Raw genomic sequence first — 7,500 nt, forward strand, 5'->3', positions numbered from 1 at the left:
TTTTTGTCAGCTTATCGAAAAATCTACAATGCTGGACGTCAATAAATTATCATTGTTCCCGAACGTTGCTTTTTGAACCTACCACGGACTGCCCGAAGCTTACAAACTTCCTACACTCAGACTCTTGGATCTTTTAGTTAAACACACACACACACACACAATCGCAGATAAGTATGTTTGTCTATACGTGTTTGTGTGTGTATGCGTGTGTATGTATGTATGCGCGTGTTTGTGTGTGTGTGTGCATGTTTGTGTGTGTGTGCTTGCAGATAGATAAGTATACGGATGATTTCATTAAACCAGCATTGTAATATCAATTACGATATCCATTATATCTCCTTGAAATTTATATTAAGCATATGTAATAAAAGTTCTCTTTTAAAAGCTTTGCATAATCCTTTATCTATGTCTAATCGATCGGATTCTGAGAAAAATAGACAAGTTGTTTTGATATCTCTTACCAGATAATGCTCTGTTGGCTAGTGATATTATGATACAAGGTTTGATAATCCCTACTTAAGAATTTGCAGCAAATACATATGTGTGTGTAAATATATATATATATATATATATATATATATATATATATATATATATATATATATATATATATATATGTATATATATATATATATATATATATATGTATATATATATGTATATATATATATATATATGTGTGTGTGTGTGTGTGTATATAGATAGATAGATAGATAGATAGAATGATAGATAGATAGATAGATAGATAGATAGATAGATAGATAGAGAGAGAGAGAGATAGATATCTGCTAAATATGCTTATACATACTCATATACATATATACATACATACATGCATATACTTATATATTATAGGTAACTTCATATATATAAACATTACATACACGCATATACATATACATATACATACACACATACACATATACATGCAAGTGTATACACACACACATATATTACTGATGGGAAAATGAAATCCACACACGCGCATGCGTGTGTGATTTTCAGTTAACCATCAGTGTGCAACTGTATCGACTTCTGCATCATCTTCTCAGAGATATTTCCCTTATCACTGACCTTTCCAGCTGACATTTACACTAGTAATTTTATGATTATACGTTTTGTATGTGTATGTGTGTGTGTGTGTGTGTGTGTGTGTGTGTGTATGTGTGTGTGCGTGCGTGTATGTGTGTGTGTTTAACTATCTGCGTACATGTGGATGTATATGTTTGTGCTTGCACACACCATGTATCACATGCATACATGCATTTAATATGTATGTGTGTCTGTATATATATATGTATGTCGGTGTGTATGTTTGTGTGTCTGTGTGTGTGTGTGTGTGTGTGTGTGTGTGTGTGTGTGTGTGTGTGTGTGTGTGTGTGTGTGTGTGTGTGTGTGTAGTAGCCATATTATTCTTGCTGAAGGTAATGACCCACTTTCACTTAGCAACAAAAATGTTTTGTTATTGTTGGTAACAATATTTGTCTTAACTGAAACATAAAACATGAAACATGTGCATTAGTAAACCTCTTCTTTATTATTCACTGCCCTAAAGACTAATTTTGATTGTAATACTGTGTGTTTATACACTGTTGAGAGTTCATAATTTTAAATGAAGATTGCATCTGCGCTGCAAATCCACCTCGACCTCAGAATCATAGTAGCACATTTGTCTTGAGTGATTATTCAAAAACTCTTAACACTTGTAAACCTACATATAATTATCTTTTATATTTTATCTTTTACTTGTTTTAGTCGTGAGACTGCGGCCATGCTGGGGCACCGCCTTGAAGAACATTTAGTCGAATGAATCGATCTCACTACTTCTTTCTTTACTTTTTAAGTTTGGTACTTATTTTATCGGTGTCTTTTTCAGAACCGCTAATTACAGCGATGTAAACACACCAGCATCTATTGTCAATCGGTGGGACAAACACGGACACAAAGACTCGCGCGCGCACACAAATACACTCAGTCAAATACATAGCAAAAGCACCAGGACTTACAAATATATATAACATACAGAAAATTGCACTACTGGGCACTGCACACATTCTACGCAAAACACTTTCAATACTGTAACCATAAGAGCATCACAGCAAACCGCAGCACATACCCAAGGCACACAGAGCTGCACTCGGTAGTGAAGTGAAAGCACGTTATAAAAATAAAACTACTGAATAATAATAATAATAATAATAATAATAATAATAATAATAATAATAATAATAATAATAATAATGATGATGATAATAATAGCGGTGTGCAATGCGTTACCAACAAGGAAAACTATAATTGTCATTAAATATGAATAAGCGTGTCAGAACACCTACATTGCTAGAAATAAGAGCTAAACTACTTTAATGCTGTAGTCAAAGTACATAATTGTATACATACATGCTGAGAACTATACTGATCGGTCAGTTTCGGCTTTTACCGTAGCCTCATCAATGTATATATACAAGGACGAATGAAAGTATATTAAAAACCATACAAGATAAAAATTAAGGTTTTTTGGAAATTATCTCCATTTCCAGTGAGAAAGGGAGATAATCGCAAGTGTCATGCACTCTTTAAAACTCTCATGTCTAATACGGAAAAGGCTAGGAAAAAGCTATTACATAATCTAGGAAAATAGCACGTAGATGGTCGTGTTTTCATATAATCATAATGGTCTAGGGTAAAGTTTTTATTTTCAGCTGTGCCCGGTTTGTACATTTGTTTATTGAGTGAGGTGGGGTGCGTGTGCGCGTGGTTGTGCAGTTAAGGAGCTCGCTTTGTAGCTTCATGGATTTGGATTCGGCCCCGCCACTCGGCACTTTGACCAAGTGTTTTCTATTATAGAACTGGATCGATCACTGCTTTGTGAATTTGTTAGACAGAAACTAAGTGGAAACTCGTCGTATATGTGTTTGTATGTGTGTGTTTCTGACTGTGAGTGTGGATGTGTGTGTTTCGATTTTGTGCGTGTATGTATGTGTGTGAATGTGTGTGTGAGTATGTGTGTATGTGTGTGTCAGAGTATGTGTGTGCCAGAGTATGTGTGGGGTGGGGGGGGGGGTATATGTCTTTCTGTCTGGTTTTGTTCTCAAACTTCTTGACAACTGTTCGTGGTATGCTTACGTTCCTGTAATTTAGTACTTCGGTACAAGAGGCTGAGAGGGTAAGACTCAGACTTTTAGTGATATCTACTCTGATCAATTTGTTCAACGGTAGCCCAGCGTGGCTGCAGTCTGAAGACTGACACAATTAAAAAGATAATAGAAAAGGTTATTGGCTAAACTGGCAATATGACCATCATCCCCAAATACAAGAAACGGTTATTCATTTCTTGAAAAGAACTCTCATTAATACAAAAGTAAAGACGAAGGCTGCAGCCGATGGATCGCAGGATCAGCTACTAAAATGTACAGAAGGGATGTCCACATCAAATGATGTCGTTTAATATTACTTCTCCGCCACCATTTTTTGTTGGGGGGGGGGGGGGGCTTGATCTTCGCCATGAATAACAAATAACGCTCCATTTACAGAAAAATTACCTGCATAATGATCGCAGGGTGAGAGTACCAAGTTAAATTAGAATCCAGTCCACTGTCAACTGCACCATAAAGTTATCACTACATATGTCTCTTTAATCTATATGTTGACTGAGTAAAAATATGCAAAAAAAAAAAAATACTCTTCTGAAAACAGGAAAATATAGAAGAGGATCGTGTTGTAGAGACAAATTATTTTTGACATTTTTTCTCGAAATTTTTATTTTGGTTTTGCATTTTTTCTTAAATCTCAGTTCAATTCAATTTATCGTGGAATGAAAAATTGTCACAAAAGTATGTCATAAAAAAATTAAAAACACCTGTAAATCACTTTCGTTTCAGCGTACTGGATTACAAAAAATTACAGATTAAATTGCAGAGATTTCTTTCCAGAATTACACCAGAAGTAGTGTATACATCCCACACACATATACATAGATAATATATGTATATGTATGCATTTGTGTGTATGTGCGTTTGTGTGTCTATATACGTATGTATATGTATATATATATATATATATATATATATATATATATATATATATATATATATATATAAAAGTATATATTCATATATGAATAAATAAATATATATACATACTTTTATATATATATATATATATATATATATATATATATATATATATATAAGTATATATTCATATATAAATAAATATATATACATACTCGTATATATTCATATATATATAAATATATATATATATATATATGTAAAAGTATATATTCATATATAAATAAATAAATATATATACATACTCGTATATATTCATATATAAATAAATAAATATATATACATACTCGTATATATTCATATATATATATATATATATATATATATATATATATATATATAGAGATATGCAGGGCAGGGAATCGTCAATTAGTAATAAAATTAATAATTAACAATTTTGCCGGGTAGCTCAGTATGAAAAAACCTTTTTCGGTAAAAAACATTTATAATCATAAATATATAGGGATTGACAGTAACCTGCTTCTCCAACATACTGAGAATTCAGAAATAGCAGTCAAAGAACTACTGATTTCAAAACTTTTTTTTCATACTGAGCTACCCGGCAAAATTGTTAATTATTAATTTTATTACTAATTGACGATTCCCTGCCCTGCATATCTATATTTTAATAATAACTCTAAGGTGAATAGTTAAACCGCAGGAAATTCGTACGAGTCTCTTTCCTATGCGGGACTATTTCTGATGCACACTGAATTGAATTCATTAGGGCGAGGGATTTTGAACTTACTGGCCGATAAATTTCTTAACGTCTTCCTCACGTGGTATTGATGTTCACATGGTCAAAATTAACGTGAGTTATTTAGACATTAACAAATTTATTAGAATATTTAGCTGAAGATCAGAATAGAGTATTCTTTACTCTTAACTGTGAAACGATCGTACTAAATTAACTAAAGGCAAGTGTTTTTTTACTCTTCTCTACTGTTTTTTTACTCTTCTCTACTGTTTTTTGTTCTGTGTGTATCAAAAATATCGCTATCAATCTAGAGTAATAATTTGTAGTTTTGAAATCAGTAGTTCTTTGACTGCTATTTCTGAATTCTCAGTATGTTGGAGAAGCAGGTTACTGTCAATCCCTATATATTTATGATTATATATATATATATATATCCATCAATACACTTTATATATATATATGCCTATTTATAAATAGATGCATATAATTTCTATATCCATTTCCATATATATGAATATATAGATACTTTTATAAACATAGATACCTATTTAAAGACATCCATATGTGTGTGTATGTGTGTGTGAGCGTGTATGTGTATGCACGCACTCACAAACGTACGAGCGTATTTTATGATATGTGGTACATATAAGAGTGGGATTATTCAAGGAATTTACTCTAAAAAAAGCAAACAGTGATTATTTGGTTGTTATTTTTTCTTTCTTGAATTCAAGATGATATCATTTTTCCCTTTCTATGTCTTTTACTTCCTTTACTGTTAGAAACATATTCTCTGTATTTCAGGAATCAGATTTGCTCTAAAGTTGTTAACGCTTTCACCTTTCATGGCAACGTCTCATTTAGTCCAAGACTTCAGAACACATTTCGAGCTGATTATTGTTTCATTACTGTTTGCCTTTCTTTTTGTTTTTATTTTTTGTATTCTCAGTATATTTTTTCTTATACATACACGCATAAACTCACATACACGCACATATATATACTTATACACTCGCGTGCACATACGTCTCTTTACGCGCACAATTACGCACGCCCAGATATAACTCATATTAAGATGATCTTGCATTATGTGTGTTATTTAATTCAAACCTATGTAAAATTATGACTTTCTTGCATTTTTCCAAAGCATAACGAGGCTTAAAAGTTTCTCTTTGCAATTACTTGACATCGTAAGGCGGCGAGGTGGCCGAATCGTTAGCACGCCTGGCAAAATGCTTAGGGACATTTCGCTCTCTTTACGTTCTGAGTTCAAATTACATCGAGGTCGACTTTCTTTCCTCCATCGGCGTCGATTAAATGTGGAGCAGTAGAGAACTGGGGGTTGATGCACTCGGCTTCCCCACTCCACCTAAATTGATGGCCTTGTGCCAAAATTTGAAGCCAATTACATTATTTCCTCTTCAGTCGCACTGCAAGGTTCTTTGAAATTAGTCTTCTACAATAGCGCTAACCTGGGAAAAGCCTTGTGAGTCACATTTGGTTGGCGGATTTTGTGAGCAAACAGACGGAATAAAACGCTGCTATTCTTTGTTTGAAAACATCATTTCGCCTAGTTTACTACTACTATCAAGTCCATATCTACTTCCGTGAAGTCTACTTTAATGTATGGATAGTTTCTGGGCTGAAAATAACTTCCACCTTCCCTGATGCCAGTCTCGGTAGCTCTGAAAAGGATCATGAGCACTGTATTTTCTCTTCTAAACCATGCAAAAAGAAAATGAAATTACTTCAAGTGGAATTTGAAACCATATTGCATCGTTGGCTTGTGTGCTTACCCATAAACGGAATTTGATGCGAGATAATTAGATAGCGATTTATTTGTTTGCTTATGAATGCATCGATGAAGAATACAAGCAAAATGATTTTTATTAATGAAATATACACCCTTTAAACAACAAAACAGTAAAGAAAAGTCAATTTAAAAAACACATTAGTTTATTAAAGCCAAGTTATTTTTCACTTACATTGGTTGTAAAAGGGAGATAACCATTGAACATTGATGTTACAAATAATAATAATGATACGTTATATAAACACAAGTTCACAAAAGTGAGGAGAGGGAAAACAATCAGTCGAATCAAGTATAGGCAATAATAATAATGCACAAGAATGGGACTGCGGGATACGCCAAAATCATAGTGAAAGGCAAATCGACCAGACACTGGTATTAAGGACAAAAAAGATTGTATGTCATAATCGATGTAGCAATCCAAAAAAATGATGATGTATTTCTAAAGAAAATATGGATCACTTTTCCAAATATATAAAACTGCAAATAGAAGTGGCTAGAATATGAAGGATCGAAAACAAAATAAACATTTGTGAACGAACAACGAATGTTGTAGATTTTTTTAAAAATTCACGAAATTATACACAACATATGGAAAAAAGCGACAATGTTTGTATACATATTACGTATAGCAGCCTGGAGAAAAAAGGCAAAAGAAGACAGAAAATCTATATACCCACATAGAACGGCTCTCGGTTCTGCAGTGAAAGATACAACAAAAATAAACTTCTCAAATAAGAGTTAGAAGAGCTTCAGTAAAATAATAAAATTAGATGGCATACGTGGGTATATTAGGGTGAGGGTGTTGAACGCTAAATGGACAATTTATAATGCTTCTTATATTTTTTAATTTTGTTTACTTCTAAACAATTACTCTTTCACTTCCCCCTCTTCAAATTTTCTCTTCCACTCATTCTCTTTCACTC

This window comes from Octopus bimaculoides, chromosome 13 (assembly GCF_046866305.1).
Source record: "Octopus bimaculoides isolate indiv1 chromosome 13, ASM4686630v1, whole genome shotgun sequence".
In the NCBI taxonomy this organism is placed as follows: Eukaryota; Metazoa; Mollusca; class Cephalopoda; order Octopoda; family Octopodidae; genus Octopus; species Octopus bimaculoides.